At 42.5% G+C, this 20,994-nt stretch overlaps 2 long non-coding RNA genes across 2 annotated transcripts; one reads left to right on the top strand and one right to left on the bottom strand.

Annotated features, from left to right (window-relative positions):
* Positions 1–747: 747 nt before the first annotated feature.
* On the bottom strand, positions 748–20,423 carry LOC146668759 (uncharacterized). The gene is made up of 3 exons (XR_014912007.1): positions 20,290–20,423; positions 20,098–20,206; positions 748–2,468 (listed from the first exon to the last, which is right to left on the bottom strand). It is a non-coding gene; the product is annotated as an uncharacterized LOC146668759 (long non-coding RNA).
* Positions 7,843–20,439, top strand: LOC146668758 (uncharacterized). The gene is made up of 3 exons (XR_014912008.1): positions 7,843–8,095; positions 18,742–18,875; positions 20,325–20,439. It is a non-coding gene; the product is annotated as an uncharacterized LOC146668758 (long non-coding RNA).
* The last annotated feature ends 555 nt before the right edge of the window (positions 20,440–20,994 follow it).

Raw genomic sequence — 20,994 nt, 5'->3', positions numbered from 1 at the left:
AAATCCATGAATTCACATGGTAGGATTTGTAAAGAATTTATTCGTAAATCAGGGTGGAAAATAAGTATTTGGTCACCTCAAACAAGGAAAATCTCTGGCTCTCACAGACCTGTAACGTCTTCTGTAAGGAGCTTTTCTGTCCCCCACTCGTTACCTGTATGAATGGCACCTGTTTGAACTCATCATCTGTATAAAAGACACCTGTCCACAGCCTCAAACAGTCAGACTCCAAACTCCGCCATGGCCAAGACCAAAGAGCTTTCGAAGGACACCAGGAAAAGTATTGTAGACCTGCACCAGACTGGGAAGAGTGAATCTACAATAGGCAAGCAGCTTGGTGTGAAAAAATCAACTGTGGGAGCAATCATCAGAAAATGGAAGACATACAAGACCACTGATAATCTCCCTCGATCTGGGGCTCCACGCAAGATCTCATCCCGTGGGGTCAAAATGATCATGAGAACGGTGAGCAAAGATCCCAGAACCACACGGGGGGACCTGGTGAATGACCTGCAGAGAGCTGGGACCAAAGTAACAAAGGTCACCATCAGTAACACACTACAACGGCAGGGAATCAAATCCCGCAGTGCCAGACGTGTTCCGCTGCTGAAGCCAGTGCATGTCCAGGCCCGTCTGAAGTTTGCCAGAGAGCACATGGATGATACAGCAGAGGATTGGGAGAATGTCATGTAGTCAGATGAAACCAAAGTAGAACTTTTTGATATAAACTCAACTCGTCGTGTTTGGAGGAAGAAGAATACTGAGTTGCATCCCAAGAACACCATACCTACTGTGAAGCATGGGGGTGGAAACATCATGCTATGGGGCTGTTTTTCTGCCAAGGGGACAGGACGACTGATCCGTGTTAAGGACAGAATGAATGAGGCCATGTATCGTGAGATTTTGAGCCAAAACCTCCTTCCATCAGTGAGAACTTTGAAGATGAAACGAGGCTGGGTCTTCCAACATGACAATGATCCAAAACACACCGCCCGGGCAACAAAGGAGTGGCTCCGTAAGAAGCATTTGAAAGTCCTGGAGTGGCCTAGCCAGTCTCCAGACCTCAACCCCATAGAAAATCTGTGGCGGGAGTTGAAAGTCCGTGTTGCTCGGCGACAGCCCCAAAACATCACTGCTCTCGAGAAGATCTGCATGGAGGAATGGGCCAAAATACCAGCTACTGTGTGTGCAAACCTGGTAAAGACCTATAGTAAACGTTTGACCTCTGTTATTGCCAACAAAGGTTATGTTACAAAGTATTGAGTTGTATTTTTGTTATTGACCAAATACTTATTTTCCACCCTGATTTACGAATAAATTCTTTACAAATCCTACCATGTGGATTCATGGATTTTTTTTTTTCACATTCTGTCTCTCACAGTTGAAGTGTACCTCTGGTGCAAATTACTGACCTCTGTCATCATTTTAAGTGGGGGAACTTGCACAATCGGTGGCTGACTAAATACTTTTTTGCCCCACTGTAGAAAGACTGCTTCTATGCACCATCTTTGTTTACTCTTTCCCTCCCAGGCTTCAAGGCTTCTGATTGGCCAATATTTCTTCACAGTTAGGATTATATCGCCACCTGTTGCTTTGGCATGTTCTTGACAGCGTTTTTTGTGTTTACATGTGGATGGGATGTTTTTTTTAAATGAAAACGGAAAATCTCTGTTTACAAAAATACCCATGTACGTGTGGACGAAGCCTTAGAGTTTGAGCTCTTAAACAATAATGACTTGAACCTGAGATTGTTTAGCTTTGTTCCCAACTGCTGACAGGCTGGTGATTACGTTTTGTTAGCTTTATTGTATTTTAACTGTTTGTGTGGGTTTTGTTGAAGTGTTCCAAGTGTTCAGTACCACCGCAGAAAACAAAATATTCATACCGCTTACAGCTGCAAACACACATTTCATGTGCGTGACAGGAAGAAGCCAGCCTATCGGGGCATGTATATTTCCAGGAAATGTTACAGTTTGAATGACGTTGATAAAAATGTATGCTCTTCCGCACATATTTTATGCTTTCACATGAGCTAAAACATTAGCTCTTTCAACAACCACCTTGTGCCCATGTCTCCATTTGTACTTGTGAGGCAGAAATGCCAGCCTCATGTCAGTGCAGCAGAAATAGGTCAAGCATCCACACACGCACAGTCACACACTCACGTACACACAGATAGAGGAATTACTCATTCCCTTTCATGGCCTTTGTAGATGGAGGAAGTGGATGCCAATGCAAAAAGATCAAAAATCCCTCCGTGCGAGAAACAAGTGTCCTCCTCCCAGCAGCCGAGCAGGAGGGAGGAAGAGTCGCTCAACAGGTTTGTGTCACTCCTCTAACACTGCAGCTTTTCACCGCGTGTCCTTGGTTGCTCCATCCTGCCAGGTATCTGTTTTTGGATCCTTTCTTCATGGAAATGTCTGTGCTATCCACGCATCAGTTTGAAGCTGCCTTTCCTCTTCCTGCGTCTGTGGAAAACACAATCAAAGAGAAAAATCAATGTATCCTCAAGCAATAAAAAAGCCAATAGCTTTCATAGAATCTAAATTTAGTGTGGAGTGATGTAGTGAGTCTCTGTTCCGCCCGCCTGAAATTTGCGATCCATTTTTCTACACACATTTATTTATCAATCATTATTTTATGTTGTTGAACTGTATGAATCATACTTTTATGAACTTTATTTCATTTTGGCAAATAGAAGAAGAATGCATAGGTCTGGGTTTATGTCCGGGAGCTAGAATTGGAGGTGATGCCGTTGATGGTAATGTGACAATATCAATTTACAGAGGAGACTTAATGCCTGCACCAATTATGGGCTTATGAATTTACCCAGGTTCATTATACAAGCTATATTACATCCTGGACTTATCTAATATTAATATCGCCCAATCTTGATTAATAATCTTAGCTCATTTTCTCTATGATTGAAATATATCATGCAGATGACTCTGTAATGATTCGGTGTAATGTAGAAAGTAGCTCTATTGTTTGGGAAAATTGCTTCTTTTGATGGAAAAACCCCTTATTAAAATCCAGTTCTAACTATTACCTCAGTGCCCCCCCTCCCCCCCACCCCTGCCCCCCACCCCGGGATAAAATTCATCAACCGATGAACAGTCATATTTTTGATACCCATTGGCCAAATAATGCCATTTCCTACCATTTGCAGCCTGCAGATGCTTTTCTAACCATCAAATGTCTGATAAAATAACATTTATCGGTTCTATCACACCACAGACTTGGGGAGAAAAGGAGGAAAAACATTCAGAAACTTTAAAATGGAAAAGTCTTTTTGATGGGAAGAGCTCCAGCGAGGGCAGTATCTTTCCAAATGATACTTCAGATCTGAAGCCAGTTTATAATTTCTTAGCAATAAGTGTGTCAAATTCTTGAATTTCAGCCAAGTTAAGTTCAGGGCTGTGTAAATCTGCGCAGCTTTTTGGGTCATGTCCATACTCACAGGCACACGTCGTCATATATCCTTGCTTTTATCCTTTTAATAATTTTAAATGGATTACCAGAATGGAATGTAGTAAATACATTCAGATTTTAAGTGAATAATGTATCTTATCCCATCCCTCACGCTCACTGCAGCGCTCATCATGCTTCAGTTCAGTATGCGGCAAACATGAACTTCACATAGTGAAGAAATACAATTATGTTTAACCCCTTTCTCACCCTAGGGTTTCAAATATTGTCATTCTGTCACATGTTGCTAGCCTTCTACTTTAAAATTGTTGAAATGTTTACCTATGTTTATTTTTTTGACTGCGCGACAGAGAGATGTAGGGTAATATAATGACTGTAGTTTCTGAACCAAATGCATTCTATTCTGTCAAGGGTGTGATTTGCCATCACTCCTTCGATGCACAAACTGCACCAATATTGGAAAATATAACAATTTAAAGCTGGAAGCGTGGCACGCGCCAAAGGTTTGTTTGCCTCGTAGTTTGTGTCCCGTCCCAATTTGTGTGTCATACCAGGAGCTTTGACAAAACAAGTTTTAAAAGCAGACATGAAATACCTGCACTGCTGTATACCACTAGATGTAAGCCATTTTTTTCTTTTTCTTTTTTTTTTGGTGAACTGACCCTTTAACCCATGTTTTTAGTACAAACACAGCTCCTCTGATCTTCCTTAACTCCGTGGTCAAAATGTCAAGAATAGCAATTTTACAGCCTAAATGTGCAGGCTGTCCTAAACTTTGCTGCTTTGTCTTAATAAAGTTCCAAGTTGCAGTCATTTGTGGTCCCTCGCTGCTAATAGCATCCCCTTAAATGAGCTCCCATTTCCTCATCTCATCTGAGCCCAGCATGACCCACAGATAGGCTCTTGTAAATTCTACCCCCATCTGGCTCCTTTTAAGTCTATGTCAGACTATCCATAATCGCTGTCAAAATGGCATTCTGTCACCGCTGCTTGTTATGAGGTAGCACAGAGCAGGAGGCTGAGACATACCAGAGTCAGAACAGTCTAGCGAGTCTGCCAGCCCCCTTCATGTAACATGAGGAAATGAGTTTGTGTCAGGACTATTTTGGAGTTGCTTTGAAGTCTTATTTTACCCCCTTTGCCTCCAGGGGGACAGCACAGAAAGCAAAGGGGGGCTGGGTGGTACAATGTGGGGAAATTTACTGAAATGCCCTGATAACCCAAAAGGCAGTGCAGTCTTGATCTCGTGCCTGGGTGGTCAAATCACATATGCATCACCCCATCAAACCTGTCATCTTTGTTGCTGTGTCGCATGTTTGTGCTGCAAGATTTCATCTTTTTATGCCTGCTGTTGTACTCGTGTTCCTTTCTGCATGCATAAACATATCCTTAGGAGAAACTTTCATTATCCCGAGGCCTTCTTTTCCCTGTCTTTTATTTATGCTTTTTTTTTTCTTTTTACATTTTTTGCTAATCAAGTCTATTGTAATTCATGTATGCCTTCAAGCCTAGAACTGAGCAAACATATATGTTGTAGCGCAACAAAAACTCACATTGTTTGTAGAGTTTTTTGGCCCAGTTTGCTGTTCAGATGCATTCTATGTTGTATCCAACTCCTTTGGTACAATACTTGATAAAGACAAATGCAACAGACAAGGAAAAAAATTAAGACACATCACAATACCGCCACGAAAAAAGATGTATTGTTATTATCATATTGTACAAATTCATAGATCAATAAGCAGCAGTGTGTCTGTCGATATGAGCCGGGAGGGACGGACTCCTCGGTGAAGAGAGGGGGAGGGAAATGATCCTTAGGCGGCCTGAACAATGATTTTTATTCACTCTCTGGCAAACACAAATATGTACACACGCTGGGGAATATCTTAAAATTGGTTTGTGTGCTGAGGCATATATATATAAAAGAAAAAAGCCCAGAAGTGGGCAGTCGGCAGCACCTTGACCTTGAACAGCAGTTTTTAGCTCAGTGATGGGAGCCCATCTCAGAAGTCCTGTTTGCTACTAAACGGCAGCAGTAACAAGAGTGAAAACCTGCAGAACAATAATATCAACACAACGTTCATTCACACATGCGCACATGCACGCACACATCCACATGTACACATGCTTCCCACCCCCTGTTGCGTCCAGAGCGATGGTCCTGGAGTGGGACAGCGAGGAGGGCATCCCGCAGTGCTGTTTGAGCGTCCCTGCCAGCGCCAGACAACTTCACTATCGCTGCCCTAGCAGGGGGCGATAATCACATCAAGCTCCCCTGACAAGAGGCATTGAATTCAGCTTCGGTCCCCTTAAGAGTCTGGCATCCAGCAGTCTCTCGTGAACATGCTGCTGACGTTACAATGAGAAGGTTTGTGTTTTCATTTTTTCACTTTGTGCCATTGCTCTATTTTTTACTCTTTTTTTTGTGTTGCTGCCACCGAAATGCATTTAGCAGTATTTGGGATTCCATGTGACTGGGGCAACAACATTTAGCATTTAGCAGTATCGAGTGTTACCGCATTGGAGAAGTGTTATTGTATTGGTGCCTTCTGTTCGTCACGGTGAATGCCATACAATGCATAGCTTATGTACCGAGGAATATTTATGAAAAGTTTCCATGGGAAAATTATTGCGTTATTATGCATGTCATTCAAATTTTCTATAGATTGTATCCTGGAATGGTTCCCGAAATGCTCAGATTGCTCTGTTAGCGACTTGATAAAAAGACTGAGAGCCATTAAAATGCTGATATAGATTTGCATTCAGGCTCAAACCCATGCTGGGTGGTGGTAGGGAAAAAAAAGGATACTATCTCTTTAAGAGGTTTCCGTAATCTCCCAAACCACACTTGATCAACGTATGCTAGCTCCTCTGGTTAGCAGAGGAGCTATTGTTTTTTCCAGTTGTTGGCTTTTAGGGTTTTGTTGTTTGTTTGTTTGTTTGTTTGTTTGTTTGTTTGTTTGTTTGTTTGTTTGTTTGTTTGTTTGTTTTTTCATTAATGAGTTTGTGGCAGCAAATGTGTTGCATGCACGGACTGGTATCTCCACCCTTACAAGGGTTGTGAATAGTTGTGTTTACATTTCATCAGCACCCTGATACTTTATCATATGGCTAAGTTGGCAAAATGTTATCCACTCAACGAGACTTAAACACCAAGGACTGATCCGGGGCATCCTTTTATCTTCAGAAATCTACAAAAACAGATGAGAGCCACACACATTTGTGGGCCTACAGAGTTTCCCTGCTACCCAGGGAGCCTGGCTTCCAGCAGCTCTGCCCCATTCATCACCTGCTTTCAATGGCCACCACCAAGCAGCCTCTGGCTAGAAGGCCAGGTAGGGTGCCGGGTGGTGTACAATGTTTGGGGGATTAGCAATCAAAAGCGAACGGAGGCTAGGGCTCTCTGTCCTGGCTCGCCATTCATTCCTAGCAGGGGAGGAGAACTCCAGCAGCGGCCAAGGTCATCGTCTCCAGCTCGGCAGGAGGTAACTGGGAGAGAACCCTGGGAACCATTCGTCTGCTTGGTGCTAATCGCAGGCTAGCAGGCTAGCAGCACAGCGGGTGTCTCACCCGCCAAACATTCATCTGTTTGTGCTCTTGGTAGCATGGCTGACAACAAGATAATGCCTTGCTTTTACTTTCCTCTCACTTTCCCCCTCTTTTCTCTCTTCTTTCTGTCTTTTGTTGATGTCTTTTGCTCTGTTCCAGCCTGATTCTCTGAGATTTGTTTCACTTTCTTTGAACTTAACTGTATGCTGAGTTAGCAGAACGATGAAGTGGTACAATAGTCTTTTTAGTCTGGCATAAGTTGGCCTCAAATTTTCATGGGAATGATGTCGGTGACAAGTATTGGGATACAAGGATAAAGGCCATTTGAGAATAGAAAGTAAAATGTCTTTCTCAAAAGTTTGTGTCAAGTTTCCATGGTTTCCAAAAAACTGTCTAAACTTCAGTTCCCTTTGTAATTTTGCCTTTGTGTGTGGATGGGAAATCATAATATGGGGAGCAGGCTTAAGACTGAAAAGAAAAGCAAACTTTTTCATTGGTTAGAGTTAGAAGCTTCACTTTGGGTTTGCCATCCATTTTCTCAATGTCATGTGACAGAATAGTGATTATACTCATCGTTTTAAGCTGATTTGGCATCCTGTGGTGCGAGACATTGGTCTGAGAAACCCTGATGGGACAGCTGGTTGTAGACTCACAGACTGTGGCAAGCACAGTGGCCCATGCATTCTCCAACATCGCATGCTACACAGATTAGCTTAACCCGCTAGGTCTGGGAAGGGGGAAGCGAGCAGCGGTGAGGTAACGATGATGTAAAATGAATCGCTGTCTCGTACCAGGCGTTCGGAGGCAAGAGAGCAGCCGTGCCCCGCCACCCCACCCTTCCACAAACACACCCCTGTTGGGATATTGGCAAGTTGTCATGACGACAGGGATGTTCAGCTGATGAAGTCTCGCTGAGCGCTGTCCAATCAGATCGTGGAGCTACAACCGCAGCGTGAACAGGGGAGGACGCACCGATTCCAGTTGCACAATGCTGAGAAAGGACAGGCGAAACCTTGGACCACCAGCGGGAAATTGGCAATCCGGGGGAGGCAGTCAATGGGCCGCCATGGTTCGAAAATACACAAACAGTGGGGGTCGTGGATACAGGGGCTGCCAGGTAGGGGGTCTCCATCATGTCTGATGCTTTTAGAGTCGTGATTCTTTTCTGCCATTAATACAAAGTATTAATGCATTATTTATTTTTACTGCCGGTATGCCATGTTCAACATTGCCATTAGCACGGTTAACATGATGTTTCAGGTTGTTGGATGGAGCTATCGGATTGCTTTAGGTGCACTTTAGCAAATTGGTAAATCACTCCTGCAGGTGGTTTTTACAAAATTTCCACAGCCACAAGAACCGTTTCAAAAAGCAAGGCAAATTTTGTGAAGGGGGGAAATGTCATGTAGCATTAACTTTAATGCAATTTTGTATTCATTTCACTGCGGGATGTGGACCAAGAGTAGAAGAGGCTAATATGCAGAAACTGCAGGTTGCAAAGTGCACGAAAAACTCTCCTGGTGTTAGTTTGATCCAGGCCTTTTATTTCAAACTGCGGGGAGGATTTTTCTTTCATTTTTTTCATTTCTTTTTCTTTTTTTGCTGGCAGACCAAAAGAGAAGCTGAAGCTGTTTGTAGCTCTGTGAAAGATGGAGAGCTTGGTGGGGGCGCACTCTGGTTTTTTCCAAGCACTGCAGGTAGCCATTACGGACATCATCTCTTTAGCTTGTTATTCAAAAACCTGCAGAAACTAGAGCCGTTCACAAATAATATTGCTTTTCTTTGGAATATTGTCCTGTCCGTAAGATGGCAATAATTAGGATTTATTTTTTAGCAGTTCATTTGAGAACCAAACCTTATCTGCCCTCTCATTACCCCTCCCTCGCCCAGCTCCAGTCCCTCTATCGCAGAGTCTCTGTGGGACGCCATTTGACAGACTGACCCCCAGTAGTGCCTGTGTTTGACTCTTCAAACTTGAGAATTAAATGAAAGTTGTCAGCATGGCAAAAAGCACATTTATCAGCATAGTTGACTCTTTAAAATGTTCACTTTAGTTTAGCAGTTTTACAAATGACGGCTCAACAGCGTGATGCAGCGGGACAGTTTTGGGTTTTTTGTGTGGAAATGTCTGGGAAAGTGCTGGCATCTCATTTCTAAAGAACACTTGATGATGTAAAACTGGGAGAACTACAAAGTATTTCCTATTCATTGTTTTAAACTGCACAAGTTGCTTGTTTGAAAATTATGAAGTGGGTCCAATTAACTGTGGGTACAACTGTTGGTTAATTTTCCATGTGTGGCTTTTTCAGTCAGCAATGGTGGGACAAAGCAGTGGATACAACGGTTTCTTTTTTTTTCTTTGTTTTTGATAAATAGTAGGTTTTATTACATACTAATTTTGACTCAGCTCTTTTCTTGAGGAGAAAGTATAAAATCTTGTGTAACCAGAACCACATTTAGGGGAATTCAAAGTCAGAGGCTAAGAATGTTGGCTCTACTCAGATTAATGCCAGGCTTTAAGTAAAACAGAGGTTACATCACTTTTTCCTCCAGGCCACTATTTCTAATCCAGCCCAACCGAGTGGCCAAACCTTCACCTTCTACTATTCTTTATGGGGCCTGGTCTGTCCATTTAGAATGAGCTTTTGAAGCATTTTGGCCGAAGCAGACCCAGCCTCATAATGGGAAACTGGATCCAGGCAAAGATCTAAACTACAAACTGATTGCTGTACTATTATGCCATTTAAGATGATAATCAGCACTGCTAAAGGCATGGGGAAAACACTATTTACTTGTTTAACCTTCATGCAACCCCAAGCCAACTGCAATCCAAACAACTTGTTACTAAAATGGAGATAATGGGATCAACTGCAGATTGTGAACTCGAGCATTAACACAGCGACGGCTTCAAAAAAACTTCACAATGTCATCGATATTTTTATCAAAAGTTGCCCAGTATCATTGTTAATGCTTTCATTTAGAATAGAATAATCCTGTAGATAAATATGCAATATCATTTAGGCTTTATAATATCCAAGCTTAACATTTCCTATTAGCCTCCCTCTGTGCTCTAAAGCATCTTAGTGTGTGTCTCTGCTGAAAAAATAGTCAGTTACACATGAAACCAGCTGACCCAGTGAAATGTTGCTTATTCACGCTCACTTCCGAGTTGGAGGGAAGGGATTTTCCCATTGCTCTGGAATTACACACCACAAAAGTTCTGGAGAGTCTGCAGACAATGATGTCAGATTGTTGCGGGCCGAGAGGGCTTTTGGTCGGAAAGCCACTGAAGTGAGATGATTGCTGTTCTTGTGATGCAGATTAGCAACGTTTTAGTGACTGGGGTTAGATGTGGTGAACTCTGTGAGTCCTGTTTTCTTTCTGACCTTGAGGCCTGGGGAGATGTTAACAACTCTGTATTGTCTGAAAAGATTTATCGATTTATTTCAAATGTTATTAGTGTTTATTCGATTTTTGTTTTGGCTATTACAACTCTGTTTTTCAGAAGATCTCAAGTACCATAAAAGTTGGCTTGATTAAGTTGTCAAAGAAGCCACAAAGGCCCTTGGGAAACCCAAAGCAACCTGCTTGAAATTCATTTATGGCATCATGTAATTAACTGCTAATGTCTTCCACTAAATCACATTTTGAAACATCTCAAAAAAGACGAATAAAAAGCGAATGTTTCACAGGGTTGAAGTCAATTGCTAGAGACATATGTGTCAGTAAATGTCCTCTTGATGCTGATTGGACCACCCAGAGGTTGCCCATCTAAAGCCATGTGGTTTCCATTGAAGAAGTTCCACGACTGCGCTCCAAAGGCCGTTCCCCTGCACACCAACCCCACAGATCCAGATCCTGTGATCTGTGGCTGGGGTCCCCTTCCGCAAATTACTGTGTTTGAAAAGAACCCGAGCATGGACAAAAGAGAAACAAGGCCTTCAGACTGCTCGAGAGGAAACGTCATTCCCTACCAGTCAGCCTGCATTCTTCCCAAGAGTGAACCAGAAGTAGAACCAACCATCTGACGACAGCCATCCGGCAGACACTTCACGGCTCACTCAGACCCCAGGCTGGAAATTTCTCTGATGACCAAGTGAAGATGGGGGGAAGTGGTTGTGGAAATTAATTGCCTATCACTTGTCAGTGCAGTGCAGAAAAACAAGCTCTGTGCAACCGTCCTTCTGAAAATCTGTCAGCCAAGGACAATGAATGCATCCCTTTTCTTCCCCACCTTCCTACATCTGATTTAATAGAGAGAGACGTGAAGCACAGACAGAGCTGTGAGGGAGTGTACTGTAGCAATGTGGTCAGGTTGTAAACACACAGACATGAAGAGGAAGAGCAGGATTACAAACAGGTTTGATCTCCTCGGGGCTGTCCAGAACGGCTGACAGAGGAGGAGGGGAAAGTGGGGGGGGAGCGCTGGAGCGGCGATTCGGGCTCCTTTTATTCACTTCTCGTCCATCAACTACTTCTTTCTTGCCGGCAGCGTTGTCATTTGGGCTGTCCAGATATAACTGAAAGTCCGGCATTGAAAGAAACACTACAATGAAGCGAGAGACAAGCAAACAGGCAGACAAATGTACCTGCAGGCTGAAGTCTTGGAAAACAGCTGAGGCCCACCAATTTGTTAACAGCACAATTTTCAATAGAGTCATAACATTGCTCCCCCCACCCATCCCAATCTCCCTCTGTTTCTCTTTCTCCATTGTTCATTATTTTAAAGCACAGAGAGAGAGGCTGCGTTAACTTCTTCATTCAGAATGGTCAGTGGCGAGACCAAACTGCCAAACAAATCAAATTAAATTCCTCTTTAACGCTTCCTTTCCAAATGAATCAAACACTTGTTTTAATTCCAGTGAAATTGACTTCCATTTATCTTTATCCATTTGTAGTATTATCCTCTTTGTTCATATCCTCATTGGTGTAGGAATGAGCAGAAATAGGCAGATCACGAGATAATGATGGTGGGCCTTTCTTCCGCTGATGAGGTCCAATGTGAGGATGACACGGTCTAAAGATGAACAATCATCCTCCGGAGCCAATTTAGACAGGAGAATTAAAGGTCCTACGTAGCTAAAGAGTGAATCACGTCCTCCGAGGTAATGTGTGACATCTAATATCATTTGTGGCTAAAAGGCAGAAATCGTCTAAAAAGAATAATTTTACATCTGTGGGAGAAATGTGACCCATCAGTTAAATCTTGTCTCCTTTAAAGAAGTTGTAAAGGGAAAAAAAGGATAATTCGGTGGTTTTATATAGTTTAACTCTATTTTCTTTATTGGCTGTGAATCACATTTGCATTTTCAGCTCTCTGCAATACAAGTCTAAATGCTGTTCAGATATATTGACTAAAACATTTAATGATTTCAACTCACAGGTTCCTCAAAAAACATGCAAACTTTGATTTAATGTTCAATAATATTATATTAATTAGATCCCTAGACACAGCTCTTTAGATGTAACACAAGTCCAAATGGCTTCTGGTAATGTAACAGAAGGTATTTTATTTTACTAGTTCTGAGTCATGTGACTGTATGTGTTGCACATGCAGAGGGGAAATCTGGTTCTTATAAAAATAAAAAAAAAAGGAAAAAGAAAAATTGAGCTCGTGATAGGTTTATGTATGTAAGCGCAGCCGTGATGGATCTGCAAAGACAGAGGAGAAGGAAATGACAAACGATAATGTCCCGCCAGTCAGTGCAGACACACAAACTCGTGGAAATGTACACACAAACACATGGGCATACACACGCACACATCAAATGGAGCTGGAACATCTGCCATACACCGGACCAGTGGTTTAGTTAAAAGATGAGGAGGGGTCTGGTGAATGCTCTGCTATTCATTTATCTCGCATTGCTGCCCATTGGTTTTAATTATGGTTGGCTCTTTCAAGTTAGAAATAGGCATGCTTCAAAAACAGAGATGTCCTTTTTGGTTTTTTGCCATTGTTTCTGTTGGGACTTTGTGCACTGGGGCATGGGAGCAGGGGGGTATATATGTGTGTGTGTGTGTGTCTGCATGCGTGAAATCTTTCTTTCTGTGTGCCTCCCTGTTCCTCCATCTGTCTATTTGCATGTGTACACACACTTTTGTAATTGATGAGCATTTCTTTGTGTGCGTGTTAGCATGTGCTCTGCCATGTATGTGTAGAATCGCTCTGTCTTATTTTCCCAGCACAGCTGCAACAGGACTGGATTGATGTGTAACCCAAGCCGGCACTTTAAAGGGCGAGAGGCCTGGACAGACGTGGTCTTGCTAGTATACCAGATGGGGCTTTATGATGAAAAGAGCATAATCCCCATCCAGGCGTCACTTCCATCACTTGTGCTCCACAAAGCCATTCAATTTATTGCAAGAAATAATCTTTTTTTTCCAACAGTCCCAAACAGAGCAGAGTTTTGTTTTTTAAATGTTTCTCTTGCATTCACACTATTTCTGTCTTTATCTTCCCTTTCTCACATCCCTCTGTTTCTCTATCTTTTCATATCTCTCCCATCTCCCTCTTATTCCCCCTCTACCCACTCACCCTTTGCTCTTGAAGACTTGCAAATGTGGCATTAGCTAATATTCAGAGAGCCAGGCAAGCGATCCCTTTTTATCCACCAGGGCTCTACTGATTGAGCTAGTGTGCGCATTGGAAATGAGTGCAGCGCCGATGCTGGCAAGCCCCATGCCTCTGATTGGTATTCAATATACATGTGACTGCAGGACATACTAGTTTGGTTTTATGGGTTTACTTTAGCTTTTACTCTCCCTTGCTCATCTTGCTCTAACTCCAGCTATTAAAAATGTCTTTCTTTACCACTGCCACATACATAGGCGACAGCAAATCGGACAAAGGGGCAATTAATAGTCCAAGCCAGTCTTGTACCGTAAATGTGGCCAGTATTTTGTAGCAGGACTGTCAGACAGTCCACTAAATTTGGATTTATCTTCTCCCCTCACTGCTGAGTAAAAGGCTACATTTTTGCTCTTCATCTAGTGAAACTTTATTACAAAGCATAACACAGAATGTGGGTCTCTATTCCCCAGTGTATTTAATTCATGTTGCCCTCTCATTATTTCAGAAATAAATGTAATCATCACCCATAGTAATTGTTATTCACATGGCGCACTTTTGTAGACTTTCTGTTAATAGCATAGCTTAATATAGTAAACACAGTAACATAGTATTTAAAGAGCATATATTACATAATAATCAACTCCTTTTTTTTATTAGACTCTGCTAGAGGAGCTTTGCATGAGTCACTGCATAAAAATAATCCTTTTTTCACAAATAATGGGACTTGCTGTCATCCTTGGTCTGAAATAGGACAATGTAGGTCTTCTTCCTTCTTTTAATCCAACTGTCTTCTGATTGGCTGCCCCTCCTACACAAAAGATTTTAACAGCAGGTGGGTGGGGCTCCAGTGCTCCTGTAGAAAACCTGAGCAGTTTGAAGCCTGAGCTTTAAGCTGATGTTATTTGAAGCTTAAAGTTCACTTCACATTAAACCCATGTTTAATATGAATATCCACCTTTGTAACAGTGCATATATATTATATATGAACTTGGTGTTGACTCTCTCTGCAGTATAGTATCGCTTCCTGTTCCTTTTACAAACGGTACAGTGTAGCCCACTTAAATAAAAACTTAGATAATGGCTTATTTCATAGTTTTCATATGTTTTTTCTCCAAAGCACACTCTTTGGTGAATAACCTGCTAATTATATTCACAGTATTCATTTACTGTTTCTAGGGATTCGCTAACTTAGCTTAATTAGTAGTTGACTCGTTAGCAGCATGGCCTCTTTACCCGTCCCTCATGCACTTTCCTGCTTAGTGTGTCAAGTGTTTAGTTACTCCTTGGTCTCACATAGTTAATTATTATTAATCTCTGTCTCTCTTACATAGTATGTCTTTTGTGCTGCCCCCACCCCCAACGCCCAACCAGTCACAATTTGATCTTCCTGTTAAAAGGGAGTTTTTCCTTCCTATTGTTGCCAAGTGCTTGCTCAAAGGGGGTTGTTTCATTGTTGGGGGAATACGATGGAAAATTAGGAAAACCATAATGGGTCCACGAAGTGTGTGTCAGCAGTACCTCACTTTGTTAAATCACAAATTTCTTGTGGGTTTTTTTTTTCTTACGTCATAATACATACTCAACAGATTTTCACTTATCCTTTCAATTGAATGTTTTCCTAATCCTAATTTTCCCCCACAAACACAGGGGAACTGAAGATTTCTTTCTGTCTCAGTCTTACATCACACTTACAAAATGTATCAGGGATTGGGCTTCCATTTACACGAGCTGTAGTGCGCACAAAAAATGACATGGCAGAAGTAGCACGACTCAAAGACAAGTTATCTATGATATCCTCTCTTATGCAGTGATGTACAGCAGAGCACTGGTGCATCAGTCGTGTGATTTCAAGGGACTTTTAATCACTTCAAAAAGGGAGGCATATGAGGGGTGGTGCATAAATACATAAATATAATCTATCTGCACGGAGCGTTGAGAAGCACGCTATCAGTAAAACTCAAGGAAACACTGGAGTCTGTCCCATGTGATGTTGCTGTATGATCGGAAAAGTTATCAGAAATCTTAATAAGATATTTATGTGATGAGAGCACAGCATGTCTTAGTTTTGTGGGCCAGCAGACTGTTGAACAAATGGATCTGTTTCCAGATCAAACTTCCTCTTGTACTCTAGGAGAGAGAAAAAGAGAACAGGGCGGTGTTGGTGGTGAGTCAATATTCCACTCCAGCCCAAGACACAATCTTTCCTCTCCTGCTCAAGTCTAAGGGCCTATCTGTTGGTTCTCTCTTGTGGGCCTTGTTCCAGATTTGCCTTGGCCCCGGTCCAGGTGTGGGAAGTGAAGTGTAAACAGTTTACAGATTGGCTGTGGCTGGGGAGGGCCGAGGGCTTTAGCTGGGAGGAATGTAACCTGAACACCACTTCACAGGGAAGCAACGCTGCAAGATGGAGCATTCGTGCATATTGTGTCGGGACCTAACAGGAAACTGACCGAGCAGTTCAAGGGAGAGTCGGCCGGTGAGAGTGGCTGCTGACGTCAGTGAACATGTGGGGGGGTTTCTGGCAGCAGTAAGGGGGCTGCCTGGCTTTTACCCCAAAAGCTATCTTGCTACAGCCAACATTTAGATTGATTGTAGCAAGTTGGGGTTTTTTTGCCATGCTTGATATTTTAGTGGAGAGTAGGAAGTAGAACAAGGTTACATAATTTCAAGATTTCAAAGCCTCATGCAGAAAAATCCCTTGATGTTGAATTTTTGTGATGAAACTTCCACCATAATAACTTTGGCCTCTTAGAAATGCAGGTTTGGGATCAATGTTGAGTTTAGTTAAACTTAATGCAAAACCTTGTGAAACATTTAGGCTGATTGTGGATCAAAGGAGTCCTCCTACATAGTACTGCGATTAGTGCTGGACTTCTGTAAAGTTGAGGGATTCAAAAGAGACAAAAAGCAACCTGTACAAACCTGAAACCGCTGTCACTACTGTGGGACAAGCAAATTTAATCCTACAGGTATCTCAGTCATGTCTTTTATTAACCTGTTCGTACACTGGAAACTACTCAAGAGTTATGGGTTACACTGAACAAAATTTCATATGTTGGTGAATGCACCTTGTGTGTTTCAGCACATCCAGCTTTAGGTGTGGATGCAGCAGTTCTGTCTGATTATCAGGCTAATAATAATGGATTTCATTTATATAGCGCTTTTCAGGACCCCTCAAAGCGCTTTACAATACCACTATTCATTCACTCTCACATTCACACACTGGTGAAGGCAAGCTACAGTTGTAGCTACAGCTGCCCTGGGGCAGACTGACAGAGGCGAGGCTGCCATATCACGCCATCGGCCCCTCTGGCCATCACCAGTAGGGGGTAGGTGAAGTGTCTTGTGTCAAGGACACAACGACCAAGACTGTCTGAGCCGGGGCTCGAACCGGCGACCTTCCAATTACAAGACGAACACCCAACTCTTGAGCCACGATCGCCCCACCACTAACCCTATTTTGTTTCACTTCATTCATTCAGTCTGACATGTGTTCATGTTGGGAGGGGAGTTCCTTTGATTTAACTCACCAGTGAGTCAAAATTTTAGACTTGTTTTTCTACAGGTTATCCTTGCAACAATTAGCGCAGACGTAACAGAGATCACGTCTCCATGTTCGCTGCCATTCTTCTATTGAGAGTTTTTGAGAATGTGCCTTGGCAGTGAAATAGAAAGATGACATCAATATCCAACAGATCTCTATCTCTGACAGTTAAAGTGCACCACACACTTGTAGCATCCACTTTAGGATGCTTTGTTTGTGCCATCCCTCTCTCTTTTTTTCCCCTTTTTGCTTCTTGGTGAAACTCTTTCTTTATAGACTGTCAGCTGTCAAACACTATAGACTCTATTAACACACATATGCATATGGATATGAATCTGCAGGATAGCAGAAACATGTTTTTTGATTGCATGCAGGGAAACAGTCAAGTTAATTTTAGTAGAATATTATTATTATGATTATTATTAGTAGTAGTAGTAAACTGAAAAAGGAAGTCTTGATATCAGTTTACTCCACAGCGAGCTTCAAAAGACTGGCTGTAGACTGGAGATGATAAACTGAGTGTCAAATGAGAAAAAATGTCCACGTACATCACTATTAAGAGATTCCACTGAATTATATGTATAGAAAGCTAAAGGGATGACTTTGGCTATCAAATATTATCAAAAATAATTCGATCTTGTTTTGATATGGTTTAATTAATGACAAGGTGGTTGTAAATTTCAAAACTCATAGAAATAGTTTCTGTACAAACTGTCCTCAGATGATCGTACTTCATCGACTACATTTATTCTGTATGTTTATGCAAACACGCACACACACCAGTGTGTCAAGCATCATGCATGCTTAAAATCACCTGGTGTGTCATGATGTGGATGTGCCGTTTCTGTTGTCTGAGAATGAATGCGGCAGAGCCTGCTGTTGCTGTTGCACTAAACCTCAGCACAGGAAAATGAGGTGCTGGCAACAAAGAGCTTTGAGGAAGTAGACGCATATCTCCAAGGACACATACCCCCCAGCAGATCAAAGGCCCTAGAGGACGCGTTTGATGGGGAAACCACACTGGTTTTCAAAGCATTGTAGTCCTGAATCTCACTAGCTCGCCAAGGCCCATGATAGAAATTCTAATACATCCGCCTGTCAGTTAATTGAAGCCCCATTCTGTCCCTCGGGGGAAAGCAGTCTGGTCTTTGGAGAGTATCTTTGTCCTGCTGCATGGCCATCATTAATTATTATTCCTCGATCACCTCCTCAATGACACAGTTTATTGTTTGAGTGTGTTTTTTTTCTGTCTTGTCACCATTCTCTTGTCTTGGGAGAAAACACTGATGTTTGACAGAGAAAAAGATCACAGCTATCCACATATTCACTCATATCATATCAGCCTACCTTTGGGGAAGTTGTGTGTTTGCTGAGGAGATGCTTGGTTGTCAGTGTTGTAACATTTGATCATGGGAAAGCGGGGGGGGATTCGGAGTCTGTATCATTGTTAGTCTGCATGAAAGCAGAATATATGGTAGAGGACATGAGAAGGACATGAGAAGAAATTCAGCTAGAAGTTTGAAAGTCACTGTATTTAGCAAAGCGATTTTTCTTTTTTGTGTGTGCATATTTTACTCTCGATAGAAGAATAGATACTTGCTTCCAAAGAGCAGCCCTGTCAGTCTAAAGACATGTCCCTTCTTCTGCACAGACAAGCAATGTTCCAGACAGTCAGGAAGTCAGCCCTGCCTGTGTGCACAGTTCTTAGCGAGGAGGAAGTGATGAGCGATGGCAGCCAATCTGAGCTCATCCCCGTCTCGACATCTGGCAGATGTGCTGTGTGGTGTAAAGTATACATTTGATCTTATCAGAATATACTCGTCTAAGGATATCATGCTATCAAGATTAGGGTTATCTTGTCCAGAACTGTGTTTGACAACCACAAACCATGTATGTTTTTCAGCTTGACGTGGATGCGTTCCTAGTGAGCGGGGATGACGATGCGTTCTGCTGACAGTACTGACAAATTATCTCTCATAACATTGACGAATGGTATTAAGTTGCAATGATATCATAGCATTTCTGCAGCTGTGTCAGCCTGGAGCTCTCGCAGGATGCTCTGTATACATATATATATATATATATATATATATATATATATATATATATATATATATATATATATATATATATATATATATATGACACTCCAGCTATAGACGCTGGCTCTCGCTTTGGGGGTCTAAAGAGCACTTGGAACTCTTGATCAGATCACCGTGGTTTATTGCTATGGCACACAGTGTTTCTATAGTTTCCCTCTTTGTCTTTGTGACCTCCTATCTCCAGACCAAATGACCAGTTAGGGCCTTGAAAGGGAAATTGCATGCATTCCTCCATAATCGTAAGAGGTATTTACATATGCTCTCTAAATAATTATGTGGTCCAGCTGGGAGCATCCAATGAATTTTTCACAAAAGCACTTTCTGTTATTTACATTCCTAAAATGTAATGTGGTTTACTTATGCAGCTGGACGGGCCAAATCAAAGCATTCGTTCCCTGGGACCAAGTGCAGGCAGAAGGAGAGGGAGAAAGAAAAAGAGAGACAGAGACAGGAGGGGTGCTGAGGAGAAAAAGTTCAAAGCGTGCAAGGTCAAGCTTGAGGGTCATTCTCTCAGTGCCTTTTCACAGCCTGCGTGAATACATAACCAGCAATTGACTTTCTAATCGGGAGGGACCTCATAAAATATGCGGTTTAACAATAACGATTATCATGGGCCCTTTTTTGTTTCCACCTTGTGTGTTAGTCTAGAAGCATCTAAAGTGAGCTGCATATGAAATAATGATGGAGCAACTGCTGGTGCTGGATTCCTTTTGGCTGCATGTTACGCTCCCGAAATACAAAATGACAGCCGACCATTTCCCTCTTGCCCGCATTCATAAAAGCCTCTCCCTTCTGGATTTTTCCTCTGATTGGATCAAAGCTTTGACCTGTGTTTCCAGGTGGCCTTTCCTGATCCCACTGGTGCCTCCAGAGTGGAGACCTTTGCGGGGGCACCTGGGAATTACCTGATCGGCGGCGTAGTCGGCGGCTGTCACCAAGCTCTTGTCTGTTTGATGTCACCTCTGACACCAGCCTCTGTAGCGATCACCGGGGAGATCTGACGCCCTTGCTGGGCTGTGAATAATAGAATACATCTACCTGTCTCAGACCACCATTGTCACCTGTGCTCTCCTATGATGAAATGTTCCCATGCTTACCTCCGTGGGTGATGTGTTCTTCCTGTCCGTTTCAGGGTACAAAGCGAGGTGATGGTGGCGAGCCATGGGAAGGATGTCAACAAGGTGGCTTAGCTAGCAGTGCCCAGTGTTCCCATAATGGCCAAGGAGTGCCTGAAGAGGAGAGTGGAGAGTCAAACATGGCAAAGGATGACAACGGAGAACCGGGGGAATGGAGGACTTCGCTCTCTGAGCAGACTCAGTGGACTTCAGTCAACAGTGAGAGACACCAAGTGATGTTCAGTGTGCTCTCCTTTCCCATTTGTTCAATCTCCAAACTCCCCCACCAACATGAAACTCATCACAAATTTGTGTTTGCATTTTTTAGTGTAAGCATTTGGCTCTTTTTTTGTCTTAAATGTTTTTTTCCCTCTTTTCTGAACAAGTGTCTGTGTTTTTATTTCATAGTATTCCACAACAGTCTCCTTTCCATGAACCGTTTGCTTCCAATCACCTGTAATCAATGACAGCTCCCCCGTTTCATCCTCTGGCCTGTCAGGCTTACCCCAACAAGACTGTGTAAGAGGTCAACACTTTAACATGTGAATCTGTGAGGTTGTTGAGGGTCGACAAGTGCCGATGCAAGTATGGATAAACGAACAGATAGACGGATGGATGAGGATGTGGTGTTTATAGTGGGTGATCGAGCAGCCGTGAGAAAGCTAGAGCTGCGGTTTGGCCTGACCT

The sequence above is a fragment of the Rhamphochromis longiceps genome, linkage group LG6 (assembly GCF_057381845.1).
Source record: "Rhamphochromis longiceps isolate RC_006_pf linkage group LG6, R_longiceps_female_GT1.1, whole genome shotgun sequence".
NCBI classification, from domain to species: Eukaryota; Metazoa; Chordata; class Actinopteri; order Cichliformes; family Cichlidae; genus Rhamphochromis; species Rhamphochromis longiceps.
The sequence above is the reverse complement of the archived record's forward strand: the minus strand, read 5'-3'. Positions and strand labels throughout refer to the sequence as shown.